We start from the raw sequence: 15,554 nt of genomic DNA, 5'->3' as shown, positions 1-15,554 counted from the left end.
TTTCACTATCTCTTCTCAAATGGTTGGCAGTAGAGACTAGAATGTCAGAGGAGGTTCGGGTAGGAGGATGAGCCATCATGCTCATTGAAATGTATGAGGGCTGATTCTAGAAAGGAGGGGGAGGGAGGTTTACACACAGGTAGCGCAGGAGCTAATGCTGGGTTGTCTGATGCTGTTCACACGTACACTGCTCAGTCCTGCTGTACACTGTCCTACATAACGATATGTCCGTGTTAGACATATAGAGTGCAGTTCTCTGTGCATAGTATATAGAACACAGTAGTCAGTCTCCTCCCACCAGTCTTGAGAGGACAGAGAATCAGATGTACACTGCAGAGGGTGGAATTGGAGAAATATGCAGAATACAAGTAACATAATGGCCAGAAAGTGTTGTTCATCATGTCCACACACTGCGGCTTATTCTGAAGTTATTTATGCTTTATGGGAAAATATTGGTAAAAAGCAGCAATCAAATCATATTCACACTCGGTAAGTTATTTGTATAATGTATAGATCAATCATGGATTAAAGGTCTTTCAGTATACAATGCATAGCAAGGAATGATTCAGTATGTGCAGATGACATAAAGATCTGTAAGATTAATCAGACGGAACAGGAAGGAAGCTGCTTCAAAACTACTTGCCATAGTGTTGCCTTATATTGAGAAGATGAGACACAACTGCTGATGTGAGATGGTAAGACTGGGTATCCACTCTGCAGTAACCTCGTGCGTCCTAAGCCCCTGCTGCTCACAGCATTATTAGGCAAGATTGGGTGAGCATTGGCTACTGTGAGAGGGCGGTGGTTCGGATACATACCGATGGCACAGCATGGAAATCTAGTCAGAAGGATTTGAGCATCAATTTGGTAGGATACAGCTGCTTACATAGGTAGTTAAATGGCTGTTTCTAGAGCAAATAAAAATTTGACATATAAGAAAATGCATAAATAATGGAATTATTGCATTTTGTATCTCGTGAGCTATTTTGTTTTTTTGTGGATAACAGATTGCACCACACATGTCATCGACTGATTATAACTTCCTATCACTTTCAACATACAATGTAATGGAGTTCTCTCACAGTTAAAAGTAGGCAAATCAACCTCTACAAATGTACAGCACTATGAGCTTTTAGTGGAGAGTTACTTGTCCGTCCCTTTTGCTGCTCCATCTTTTTCCTGCTGTGACCAGGGTTGCCAACTAGAGATGAGCGAACCTACTCGGCCACGCCCCTTTTTCGCCCGAGCGCAGCGATTTTCGAGTACTTCTGTACTCGGGCGAAAAGATTCGGGGGGTGCCGTGGGTGAGTGGGGGGTTGCAGCGGGGAGTGGGGGGGGAGAGGAAGAGAGAGAGGGCGCCCCCCGAATCCTTTCACCCGAGTACGGAAGTACTCGAAAATCGCGGTGCTCGATCGAGTACGTTCGCTCATCTCTATTGCCAACTTGAATTTTATGACTGAAGGCATCCAAGAGACCTGATCAGTCCAGGATCAGATGTTTTAGGCCTGGGTTCGAGAAAGGCCTATTCAGGAGAGCCTCAGGGTTTCTTTTTATTCATAGGGTCACAGAAGTATTCCTGGGAGATGTTTGCTGCCGTGTTTAGACCTAATATAACTGCCACTTGAATAGCCAGCACTCAGTCTACCTGGTTGGACGAGCTGACCAGCAATCTCTCCGCTGGATACTTCCAGAGAAGAAGTTATATAAGAGCTGGAACAGGAGGATAAGAGCCAAAGACTTTCAGATGCTTCTGTGGAACGGGTATAGCTTTCAGCTTTATCCTCTGGAAAATTGAGATGCGACTTCCAACTTGTATGCTGAAGCCAGTCTCCCAACAGATTCATGATGCACAAGCCTCTCTCCTTCATGAAAAGGCATTTAGAGGTAGCAGATGTATTCCACTTACCCCCTCCCCAACCCTCCCTTATCCATATGCTCTCCACCCCCTGCACCTGACCCCCAGGAAGTGATCAAGGGCATTACGAGCTAAGACTGTTTTAAAATGACACCATGATAAAGAGGACAAGAGGCTACGATCCCGGTTTAAAAAAACAAAACAAACTAAGTAAAGAAACAAAAAGTTGACGGCAGGAAGATACTGTAAGTTACTATTACTGACGTTTGCTCAAGTTAGATCAAATTTTCTATGCGACTGATCCTGTGTGATCAATATGTAAAATGATGCAACTTGTTACTACTATGCAAATGTTCTTGTTACTCACTGATTTGAAAGAAAAATAAACATAAACTCAAAAAATGCATTTAGAGATTTCTACACCGCTTCAAAAACAAGTTCTTGCTCCATTACCCAATCCACAGTATGGCCTAGGATTCCGTAACAGTCATTATCAATCTGATCTATAAATCTACATAACCTATAAACTCCACCATCAATCTCCTGAGCCAAGACTATTTCATGGTGACTATGTACCTTCAAGACCCTTTAGTCACATGCCAATTCGCAAGGACTTTCACAGTGCCTGAGAATTGCCATTTTCTATATGTGGCTCTTCCTTTTGGCCTTTTCTGTAGAGATTGTGTCAAAAGTCTCAAGTTATTGCCATCTAAAAATGTTCCTAGTTTTTCTTTACCTCCGATGATTTTCTCATCTCAGTTCCGTTACAGGCTCAGCTTCTTCATCTCCACACAGTCCTACAGGTATTCTCCTGTCTTGGGTAGATTGTGAAGGGAGGGAAGTCACACCTGGGTTCCTTTTTGGGTTCTTCTTATTTACTATCTTTTCTTCCTCCAGACAAACGAGTTGCTAATCCAAAGACTTTTTTTCTCTTTTGTTAGGGAACATCGGCTTCCATCTGCTAATCTCTACTATTCTATCAATCATGAAGGCTCCGACTTATTCAAGGACTTTGAGTCCTTTATCTTGCTTCCTGGAACAAGATATAGACATCCTTGGCTTGTAATAAAAACAGATGGCAGCAGTGGAGGCAGGAATGTCCGCACCTCTTAAGCCACATTTCTGGGAATCTGGGAGCTTTCTATGAATTGAGACTGAGAGAACGTTTTATTAGCGTTGGAGTCTCAAGGCTATAGCCACACCAAGACATAAGGTACATTATGCAACTAACAAAATCTTTTGTGGCCTACCAGAATAAACAGCTAAGCATGAAAAGCAAAAAACTTTGAATTTGTGCCGGTAAGAAGAAAAAATCTCGGCTCACTATCTGCAGGCCATCTGAGAGGCAAGAGAAATGTACTGGCTGACTTGCTCTGCGGAGAGCCATCCAATATTTGAGGAATTCTTGAAACCCCGATAAAAATGCCATAGGTAGATTTCATAACAGTCACAGAGCATTCTTACCGTAGTCAGATGGAATTGGATTAGATTAAAACATAACTTTTATTGACCATATTATAAGAATGTCAATCACACATGTTAAATACCCCAGTGCCACCCTACTTGATCAAAGCACCCGCTCTGAGTAGGGTGACCCTGAATTGCCCCTGGCATTATTGTTTATCTATTACCGGTAGTAGCAGTTAAAAAGGGGGACAAACTGGCCTTCAAGTTGTCAAAGCGAAAAAAGTGCTGCTGTGGAAAATGTATAGACATCACGATGCATTGTCACTTGTGTATACACTGTCAACTGCCCCACTCATTGATCACTTTGGAGTGAAATTGTCCCTCTTTTTATCTGCTACTAATGGGCAAAAGGCAATACTAGGGGCAAATCATGGTCGCTCTACTCAGTGTGTGCTCTGATGCCAATTCAGTATTTTGCCATCTATTTGCTTGTTTTGTTGTCTATTTATGGTATTTTTTTTAGCATCATTACTGTGTCCCATATCGCTATCTGAAGCTGCTGCCTAGGTGGGCGGGGAAACACTCCTCTTAGTGCCATTATGGAAGTTAATGGAAAAATCGAATTACCGGTGAGTGTTATTGTTCTTACTTCAAACCTGTCATAGACCCTCTGCAGAATCATGTATTTAGCAGTGCGGTAGTATTTCTTTAGGGCTCATGTTTCAGCTGCAGGAACCGCTTTCTTTATTAGAGTGCAGCTCATACTTTATTATAAAATGTATTACTTGGAGAAAGACTTGATCAGCAGCGGATACATATATAGTCCTGCAGATGCTTCTAGCTCCCTGTGAGTTAAAAGCACAGTGTAGGGCAGGGCATTTCTCTCACTGGTCTTAGTAGATAAGGGCAGCGTATAAGGATCCTTTTACATGGAGCAATTGATCTCCTGAGTGAATCAGTACAGAGTTCACTTCTTCGCTCTTGTAACCTGTTTATATAGGCAGAAAAATCGCTTGTCAATCATACAGTCGTTCATTTACCGTATCAGTGAATGTGAACAACTAAGCAATCACTGTTCACACGCAACAATGTGCGAACAATTATTTGTATGCCTGCATGAAATGAACAGCGCACGAGAAGCGAACATGTTCTTGTTCGTGATCAGCACTGGCCATTCAGTGAGCAGTGCGCAGTGTGTATTATGTAGATAGAAAATTTCTGCAGATTTCTTGGCTGGCCAAACACAGAACCAGAAACTGGCTGTGGTGAGACAACCCCTTTAAAGCAACTTTTCAACCTTGTCAGAAGTATATGGAAATGACCTGATATTTATATCCCTGGCAGTTTACTAGTCTGTATTTTAACCTCTTCGTGACTAAGCCTGTTTGCACCTAAGTGACCTGGCCAAATTTTGGAAATCTGATGTGTCACTTTAACATAGAATAACTCCGTAAAGGTTTTGCATATCCCAGTGATTCTGACAGTGTTTTTTCACCACATGTTGTACTTCATTTAAGTGGTAAAAATAGACTGATATAATTTATGCATATTTATTAAAAGTGCCAAATTTGAGGAAAGTTTGAAAAAAATTATCATTTTTTTTCACATTTTCAAATGCAATATCTCAAATATGTGCAAACATACTGTACCAATCCTGTGTTCAGAAACATACCCATTGTGGCCCTTATCTACAGGACACATGGCTAGGCCCATAATGGAGGGAACACCCGTTGGATTCCAAGGCACAACTGAATAAATTCCAGGCACCATTGCTCACTTGTGCGAAATAAAAATTGACTCCCTAAAAATAATCCCCCCTCCCCCTGCGCCCTTTTTGGCATTCCATAAACCTTAGATAAAAGTAATAATGTAAACTGTGTGGTATTTCCGAAGACAAGGGTAATTACGGAGGCTGGTTGGGATGGGCACATGATTTTTGGGGGGTATTTCTTGACTTCAGCGGCAGGGATGGGGTGTAAAAAGTGTCGCTCTGTGAGTCTTCATAAACTTGCTGAGGTGCAGGGGTCTCGCACAGAAGGCACTCAACAAGCTGCTCCTGGAACTGCGGGAAGGCGAGCGTTCCCGGAGCTTCTTGTAAATTACGTATTGCAGTTAGCAATCTGAATAATGCGTATGTGGAATCCGCTTGTGGAGGCCCACAGCAAATCCCGACTGTGAGCCTGGCCGTGTAATGTACTTCGCATAACTGCGTACTCACACAGGCGGTCATGTGTAGTACACAGGTTTTTGTTTGTATTTCCAGCACCGTCGCTTAGCGATGACGTGGGTACCCGCAGCCCGTACACAGTGTAGTTGCGTATGGGCTGTGGGTATATCTATGATCATAAAATATAATGGGCTCTATGTCACAGATATCTGCGGTAAAATAGAAACTGCTGTGTTCTATTTTCTGTGAGTAGATTACGTAATTCCAACTCGCTAATGTGAGCAGAATTGTGTAATCCAGTGCATGTGATTGATCCGTGTATTAACGCGGATCTAACTCATGCGGAATCCGTAAATCCTATCTGGTTGTATGAGACTGGCCTAAGGTAGATCGCTACCTTTTTATCATGTGACCGGGGACCGCTCAACGAGGCCACCGGTCACTGCTCTACGCTCTCAGCGACCGTTGGTAGCCGGGAGCAAGGAGATTTTAAATTTCCCGAGACCTCAACGGCTCCTGCAAATGTGTCCGGCATTTTGCCGACGGGCGCATGCGCAGAATCCAGATAAGGTCCGTGAAGGAGGAGCGCATCGGGGTTTAAATACAGAGGCCTCCGCTAAAAAGTTTCATCTCCTCTCACTGATCGCATCGGTGAGGGGAGATGAAACTTCAACTTTATTTTTACTTTTACGTGATCGCCATTATCCACTGGATAACGGCGATCACATGATCAAAGACCATTCACTGCAGCCCACTGTGACATCTCAAGCTCCTTTTGGTAGCCAAGAGCAGGGAGATTTTAAATTTCCTGGGCAATCCTCGGCTTTTGCGCATGCGTCCACCATTTTGCTGATGGGCACATGTGCAGGAGCCATGGTAAGATCCGTGGATAAAGATCCCATTGTGGGAGAAATCCGGAGACCTTAGTTATGTAACTTCATCTTCGCTCACGGATACGATCCGTAAGGGGAGATGATCACTGTTATCCGGTGGATAACAGTGATCATGTGACTGGGAACCGCATACAGCAGTCCCCAGTCACATCTCCCTGCACTCGCCTATCTTTGACAGCCAGGTACAGGCAGATTTTTAATTTGCTGGGCTCTCCTGCCTTCTGCGCATGCGGGCCACATTCGTGCGTGCGCAGAAGTCCACGTCAGTTCTCGATTGCCGTGGGACATCATTGAGGACCGGGATGAGTATTTTCAGCTGCCCCAATCGATCCGATCCATGGGGGCAGCTGAAACTTTAAAGGGGTTGTCCCGCGCCGAAACGTTTTTTTTCTTTTTTCAATAGCCCCCCCCGTTCGGCGCGAGACAAACCCGATGCAGGGGTTAAAAAAGAAAACCGGATAGTGCTTACCTGAATCCCCGCGCTCCGGTGACTTCTTACTTACCTGGTGAAGATGGCCGCCGGGATCTTCACCCTCGGTGGACCGCAGGTCTTCTGTGCGGTCCATTGCCGATTCCAGCCTCCTGATTGGCTGGAATCGGCACGGGGCGGAGCTACGAGGAGCCGCTCTCCGGCACAAGCGGCCCCATTCAGAAAAGCAGAAGACCGGACTGCGCAGGCGCGTCTAATCCGGCGATTAGACGCTGAAAATTAGACGGCACCATGGAGACGAGGACGCTAGCAACGGAACAGGTAAGTGAATAACTTTTTATAACTTCTGTATGGCTCATAATTAATGCACAATGTACATTACAAAGTGCATTAATATGGCCATACAGAAGTGTATACCCCCACTTTGTTTCGCGGGACAACCCCTTTTAACTTTTTAAAACTTTTTTTAACTTTTCTGTGATACTGGCGATCACAGGTCCGGGGACCTCTCCTGCCTTTCGGCTACCTTCAAGATCTTTGGCCATTGTTTGGTCTTCCAGATTTGTCTACAAAGGGTTGTTAGCAGTGGAATCAGTATTGTATGTTAGGTTGAAAGAAAACCTAATAATGATCCAGAGGAAGGCAAAAAACTCCCATGAAGTAGAAGCTAATTTTCCTCATTTAAGGAAAAAAATTCCCTCCTGACTCCAAGTCTGGCAATTAGAATAATCTGTGGATCAACAACCCTACTTGCGGTGCATTTACACTGCAAAGATGATCAATCAAAGATGGCTTTTGAGCGATTGAGTTTTTACGCCTCAGATGGTAGCGTATATCCAATGCATCAGATCATAGCGTATATCTGCCGACTGTGAAAAAAGCGGGCCGATATACGCTCATGTGAAAGAGCCTTTAGGCAGAGAATTCCACAGTCTCACTACTCTTACAGTAAAGAACCCCCTCTATGTCGGTGTGGAAACCTTTCATCTAGACATAGAGGATGCTCCCTTGTTAGTCATAGCCTGGAGTATAAATAGATGATGGGAGAGATCTCTATATTATCCTCTCATATATTTATACATAATTATTAGGTCGCTCCCTAAGCCGTCTTTTTTTCTAAAGTGAATAACCACAATTTTGACAACTTCTCTGAGTATTGTAGTCCATCCATTCCGTTTATCACTTTAGTTGTTTTTGAACTTGTTCAAGCTCTGATGTTTCCTCCTTGAGTACCGGTGCCCAAAACTGTCCACAAAATTCCATGCATGGTCTGACCAGTGACTTGTAAAGTGGAAGAACAATGTTCTTGTCATGCGCCCCTAGTCCTCTTTTGATGCACCCTATTATCCTATTTGCCTTGGCAGCAGCTGCCTGACATCGGTTGCTCCAGTTGAGTTTGCAGTTAACTAAAATTCCCAGGTCCTTTTCATTTTAGTGTTATCCAGTGATTTCCCATTTAGTGTGTAATGTTGACATCTATTTCCCTGCCCATGTACAGAACCTTATATTTATCAGTGTTAAACCTCATTTGCCACTTTTCTGCCAAGTCCTCAACTTATCCAGATCCATCTGCAACTGCATTTTGTCCCCTTTGCATAATTTTGTATCATCTGCAAATATTAATATTTTACTGTGCAATCCTTATAATGACCGCCATAGATTAAAAAGAATAGGACCTAATACTGCCCCCTGTGGTACCCCACTAGTAATCTCCCCAATACTGCCCCCTGTGGTACCCCACTAGTAATCTCCCCAATACTGCCCCCTGTGGTACCCCACTAGTAATCTCCCCAATACTGCCCCCTGTGGTACCCCACTAGTAATCTCTCCAATACTGCCCCCTGTGGTACCCCACTAGTAACGGTGACCCAATCTGAGTATTTACCATTAATAACCACCCTCCTCTTTCTATCACTGAGCCAGTTACCGACTTACACACATTCCCACCCAGACCTAGCATTTTCATTCTATATAGCAACCTTTTATGTGGCATAGTATCAAACACTTTGTAAAAGCCAAGATATACAAGATCTAATGACCCTGCTTGGTCCAGTCTAGAACTTTCCTTCCCACAGAAGTTGATCAGGTTGGTTTGACAGGACCGATCTCTCATAAACCCGTGCTGAGATGGAGTTATGCAGCTATTTTCCTTGAGGTACTCCAGGATAGCATCTCTTAGAAACCCTTCAAATATTTTACCAACAATGGCCTTAAGACTTACTGGCCTGTAGTTTGCGACTCCTTTTTGAATATTGGCACCACATTGGCTATACGCCAATCCAATGGAATAGGCATCGTCACTTATGAGTCCTTAATTATAAAAAAACAATTTGTCTATCATATTACTTAATTCCCTTAGAACCCCGGGCGCTTATGCCATTAGCGCCTGGCAATCTATTTTAACCCCTTACTGACCACCCCGTAGTGTTTTTACGTCCCGGCTTGCTGGGCTTTAATCCCCAGGGACGTAAAAACATGCTTTCTGCAGGGATTAAAACCCTGCAAGCCATGGGTATGACAGTTCCATGCTGCCAGCTCCTGGAGCTATCATCCCGGGCTGCAGGATCCCGGGCCCACACGATCGCTGGCATTTACCGAATCATATGACAGTCAATGAAAAGTAAATAAAAGTTTTAGATTCAGCTGCCCTGATGGATCGAATCCATCAGGACAGCTGAAAGTACTTACCCCTGCCCTCCACTATATCCCGCGGTATTCTGGCCTCCCACTCCCGACGGCGCCTTCTGCGCACGTGCGCCCGACGTATGACAGAAGGGCACATGGCCTGGGAAATTTAAAATCTCTCTGGCTCCCGGCTAACATGTAGCCCAGAGCAGAGAGCTGTCACCGGTCACATGATCGCTGCTATCCATTGGATAACAGCGATCATGTAAAGTAAAAAAAAAAGAAAAGTTGAAAAAAAAGTTTGTTTCATCTCCCCTCATGGATCATATTCATGATGGGAGATGAAATTAGGTACCTAAGGCTCCGAAATTTATCTGCAGACCTCACCACGGCTTTTGCGCACGCGCCCGCCACCAAGAAGGTGGATGCATGTGCAAAAGCCGTGGATTGGCGGGGTAATTTAAAATCTCCCTGCTCCTGGCTACCAAATGTAGCCAACAGCCTGGCGATTTCACGGGGGAACGCGGTACGTGATCGCTGTTTTCCAATAGAAAACGACGATCACGTAAAAGTTAAAAAAAAAAGGTTAGTTTCACCTCCCATCACGTATCTGATCCATGAGGGGAGGTAAAATTACTTACCGAAGTAAAATTACCTTAACTTAAAACACAGCTGGTTTAATGCTCCTTTTAGTTTGAGCCTCGTTGTGCATGCGAACATAATATTAGGGCCACAATGGGTATGTTTCTGAACACAGGACAAACGGGGGGATCCATTTGGGGGTGAAAATTGTCATTCATGTGTGTGCTGTACAATAAAAACTGTTTTAAAAAAAAATTAAACTCTGAATTTATTCCTTCTGCTTTGCTTAGATTCATTCAAAATATGCAGTACAGCCCTAGATAAATTCGTAAAGGGGTCTAGTTTTCAAAGTGGGGTAATTTGTGGGGGTTCTCCATTGTTTTGGCCGCTCAAGGGCTCTACAAGTGGGCAATGGGGCCTAAATCGCCTTCAAGCAAAATGTCTGTTCTGAAAGCCACCGGCTGCTTCTTTCGGTTTGGGCCCCGTTGTGCATCCAGACATAATATTAGGGCCACAATGGGTATGCTTCTGAACACAGGACAAACGCTATCCCTTTTGGGTGCAAATCTTCATTATCATGTACACTGCAGAAAAGAATTCTGTCTTTTAAATGACGTATTTGCAAAAATATGACATTTTATTTTTTCTCCTCTAAATTGCATTAATTTCTGAAAGAAAAAAAAACTGCGGGGTCAAAATACTCATGACCCCCCTCAGTGAATATATTCAAATCTTTTAAAATGGGGTCATTTGTGGGGTTATCTATCATTCTGACACCTATGAGCCTTTGCAATCTTGGATTGGTGTAGGAAAACAAAATGTTCCTCAAAATGTTAATAATGTTAAATTTGTACATTTTCCAAATGGTTAAAAAAAGTTTTTCCAATGTGCGTCCAGAATAAAGTAAATAGATGGAAGTATATATCTCATGAAAAATGTGTACAGTGTACAGTATGTTTGTACATATTTGTCTTTTTTTTTTTTTACATTTCAACTGCAATATCTCAATTTTTCCTTTGGCGCTTTTAATATATATATACACAAATTCTATTGGTCTATTTTTACCACCTAAATGAAGTACAACATGTGGTGAAAAAACAATATCAGAATCACTTGGATATGCAAAACCTTTTCACAGTTATTCTATGTTAAAGTGACACATGTCAGATTTCCAAAATTTGACCTGGTCATTAGGGCCCAAACAGGCTTGGTTAATCTTTTTAAGATGGCTCTGCACTTCTTCCTTGGCTTAAACTGGTGACATTCACAGGAGAGTTCACTTTATCACTCTGCATCTCATCTGACATTTCATTTTACTCTGAATACACTGGAGAAAAATCTCCTTAATAGATTTACTTTCTCCTCATCCGCCTCTACAATGTTTCCTTCATTTAAGGGCCAACACTTTTAGTATTAATCTTTTTACTATTTAATTGAAGAACCGTTTAGGGTTCGTTTTACTCTCCTTGGCAGTAAGTCTTTGTCTCCATCTTTGCTGTTTTTATCTTATTTTTACATAATTTCTTTTTTTTTTTTTTTTTTAGTGTTTCATCATTGCCTTCTTGTTTAGTAGTTTTAAATGCGTTCATTTTGTGGTTTATTGCCCCGTTTATATCTTTGAGTCTTGATGGTAGACAGGAGGGAAAATGACATCAAGACAGGAGTTGCTGTTCTTTCTCTCTTCTTCCCACTTTGCTCTATCTCTAACCGGATTGGTTTTTTTTAACCTTTTGTTTTGGAGCACTCTCCATGTATTGTGGAGACCCTGTTCTGTTTGGGATATTGTTTCCAGGATATCACTTTATCCTAGCACCTTCTAGTGAGGAATCAGTGTAACATTTGTAACGCTCATTTCTCCATAGGTGTTGCAATCATCCTGGTTGGTTTTATTTCTATGAGCATACTCCTTATTTTTCTGGGAGTCTTTCTATTATTGGGGGAAGTGGTATTTTGGTACAATTTTTCTGTTATGGGCAATTTATCATCTATTCATTTGCCCATACGGATAGGTACCCCCTATTTTACTATATAACAGCATAGCTTACAGCATAGGGCATCTGCTTAGGTTAATCCAACTATACATGAGATAGATATTTTACTATCAAGGACAACTATTCTTTTTCCGTGTCTTATGACACTATCAAGCATTAAGGTTCCTGATGAGTCTGTATGAGACAGAAACGCGTTGAACCAGTCTGAACCAACCTTGAAACAATTTTTCAAAATATCCCTTTTTTTGCTAGGAGAACCCAGTCTGATTGTCCACTGGTGTTCTGAACTTATCTTTTATTGGTCTTTGAAACCACACGTTGCATGAGAACCCATCATATCGTTGAATGTGGTTCTCCTGCTGTTTCATTAGAATCTATTGTATTTCTGGATTGATAACCTGTGGCTTATAGTCTATCAGCCACTTGTGTTTATCTCTCGGAGGTACTCAGCGGAAGCATTGATTGGTGTCCTTGTATTCAGAACTAATTTTCATCTAGTTCTGTGGATAGAAGCCAATCATAGACTTCTGCTGGTTTATCGTTCTGGGATTACTTCTTGCCCGCTACTATTACTTAAACAGGGCATTCCTGTGGATAGAACCGCACTTGTCTCTTACCGGGACGTCATTTTCAGAGCTCTGGGGCTTTTACTGGGTCGCTTGCTCATTTTGCTCCTGGTCTAGCTTATGGGACATAGGGCGAACCCAGGGGCTCGCCACCACTAGAGGCTGACTGTAAACCACCCACTTGGTGGAATTTTTTCCGCTTCCACCTTTTCTATAAGGGTAGACCTCGATATGGTCCTCTAAATAGATTTGAATTGATTTTGGAGCGGTTGATATAGTGAGTCGGTAGTGTCTTATCCATCAGTACACTCCCGTACCACCTTGGAGGGATCAGCTTCGTAGATTTTTTTTCTCGGTTCTTTTCCAGGGTTCTATCTCCTGCTCTGTTTCTGTTTTGTTTTGTCTGTTTTTTGTGAGGCCCAAACATTTTATATATATTTGTCAATAAAAGTTATATTTTAAGGGATACACCCAGTGAATATTTGTTGAAAAGGCTATATAAGAACTCATCCTGGCACATATTGAAGAATGAAAATAGAAATTGCATCATATGTGCCAAAGATTACTGTAAGTAAATAGTCTGACTGTAAGGGGTGGAGGTGGCAAGAAACCAATCTAGTACATAGTACACTGGGAGCTTTGCCATCCTCTGGATCAGCATAATGATTATAAATTACTTTTTGAAGCTTTGTTTTTCCAGCTTCAGTAACTATGTTGTACAGATGTAGTCCTCTAATCTCACCCTAAATCACCTTTCTGGACCTAGGTGAGTATTTCATATTAATTTCTATTCTATTGAGGTCTATTCAAAAGTTGCGTTAATGACATTGTACCACTACTGCAATGGAAAAACACACAAAAAAGACACCTTAATGCTTTTGTCTCAATTATCCATCATTGGCAGCCATGTTTTTATTAGAAAATATTTTCACATCTGCATCTGAAAACTCCATAGTGGTATCAAATGTAAAAAAGTGAATGGACCAGAGACTTTATGTGCGATCCATAGAGCATGATGTAATAACTAAAACAAGGGTTTCAAAGAAAATGACTCCCATGGTGCAAACGTAGCTACTAGACATGAGCGAGCGAACTCGCTAAGGCAAACTACTCGAGCGAGTATTGCCTTTTGCGAGTACCTGCCCGCTCGTCTCAAAAGATTCAGGTGCCGACGGGGGTGAGTTGCGGGAGTGAGTGGGGGGAAGAGAGAGAGAGAGGTCTTCCCCCGCCCGTTCCTCCCTGCTCTCTCCGCCGGCACCCGAATCGTTTGAGATGAGCGGGCAGGTACTCGCAAAAGGCAATACTAGCTTGAGTATTTGCCCTTAGCGAGTACGCTCGCTCATCTCTACTAGCTACCAAAAAGTTATAGGGATGAATGATAAAAAGTACCTACAATAAATAGAACACACTAAATATATGCAGATGAAGCTGATAATTCCAGCTATGTAAACAGGAAAAAATATGGTAGGGGTAAATGACTTAGAGTTTATAGAATCCCATCATCTTAATAATACCGTGTTTCCCTGAAAATAAGTCCTACCCCAATTTCTGGGAAGGGTGTGGGGGGAACTTAATATAGAAGGCCTACCCTGAAAATAAGCCCTGACTATGCTACATTAAAAAAAAAGCAAAACTCCCTTAACAGGCACCATTGGGGTCCCTCCCGCTGGGCTGTGGTGCTCCGGCATGCTTCCACGTAGTCCTCAATGCCAACTGAGCATCTCTTGCTGGTGACGGGGCTTGAATACACCGCCTCCAACAAGCAATTACTCTCATTGGTTCATCGAGCGCCGGCTCTGAGTGGCAGAGGCGGTGCTCCTGAACCAATCACAGCCATTTATTGAATGACATCATTGAATGGCTGTGATTGGTCCAAGAGCACCGCCTCAAAGCCGCACTCGATAAACTAATCAGAGCAATCGCTTGCTGGAGGCAAGATTTGACTGGTGCACTGAGGCCAGAGATGCACCATATATATTAAGAACAAGCTCTTCTTAATGCATAATAACACAGTATGCTAGGCTGAAAAAAGACAAATGTCCATCCAGTTCAGCCTGTCCCCCCCCCCCCCCGCCCCCCTCCCACCTTGTTGATCTAGAGGAAGGCAAAAAAACAACAAGTGGGCTGAAGCCAATTTACCCTCATTCAGAAGGAAACCATTCCTTCCCGACTCCATAATGGTAGTCAGAGTAACCCCTGGATCTACATTTGAGATCAACAACCCTTGTGGTTATTTAATGTTTATATCCTGTAATGTTGTAGTGCTCGAAAAAATAGTCTAGTCCCCTTTTAAACTCCTCTATGGATTTTGCCATCACCACGTCCTCAGGCAGAGAGTTCCACAGTCTCACTACTCTTGCAGTGAAGAACCTCCTTCTGTGTTGGTAATGAAACCTGCTTTCCTCTTACCGTAGAGGATGCCCTCTTGTTACCGATGCAGTCCTGGGTATAAACAGATCATGGAAGAGATCCTTGTATTGTCCTCTAATGTATTTATACATAGTTATTTGATCGCCTCTTAGTCTTCTTTTTTCCAGGGTATATAATCCCAATTTTGATAGCCTTTCTGGGTATTCCAGATCCTCCCATTCCATTTATTAATTTAGTTGCCCTTCTTTGGACCCCCTCAAGCACTGCAACATCTTTCCTGAGCACCGGTGTCCAGAACTGTACACAGTATTCCATGTGGGGCCTGACAAGTGCCTTATATAGTGGGAGAATAATGTTCTCGTCCCTTGCCCCTATGCCTCTTTTAATGCACCCCAAGACTTTATTTGCCTTTCAGCAGCTGTCTGGCATTGGTTGCTCCAATTGAGTGTACAGTCAACCAGTACCCCCAGTTTTTTTTCTATCTCACTTTTTGCATGCATTGGGGTGTAAGAGTCTTTTTTTACTGCCAGCCTATTTGTGGCTCCATCGATGTTGGCGAATGCAGTTCTAGGAAGTGTTCTAAAAATGTACTTCCATAGGAAACTGTGGTATCTAATCGCTCCTTTGTAACTGCTGCAGAACTGCACGTTTGGCCATTCAGCATGCGG

The sequence above is a fragment of the Eleutherodactylus coqui genome, chromosome 5, assembly GCF_035609145.1.
Source record: "Eleutherodactylus coqui strain aEleCoq1 chromosome 5, aEleCoq1.hap1, whole genome shotgun sequence".
Classification (NCBI taxonomy): Eukaryota; Metazoa; Chordata; class Amphibia; order Anura; family Eleutherodactylidae; genus Eleutherodactylus; species Eleutherodactylus coqui.
The sequence above is the reverse complement of the archived record's forward strand: the minus strand, read 5'-3'. Positions refer to the sequence as shown.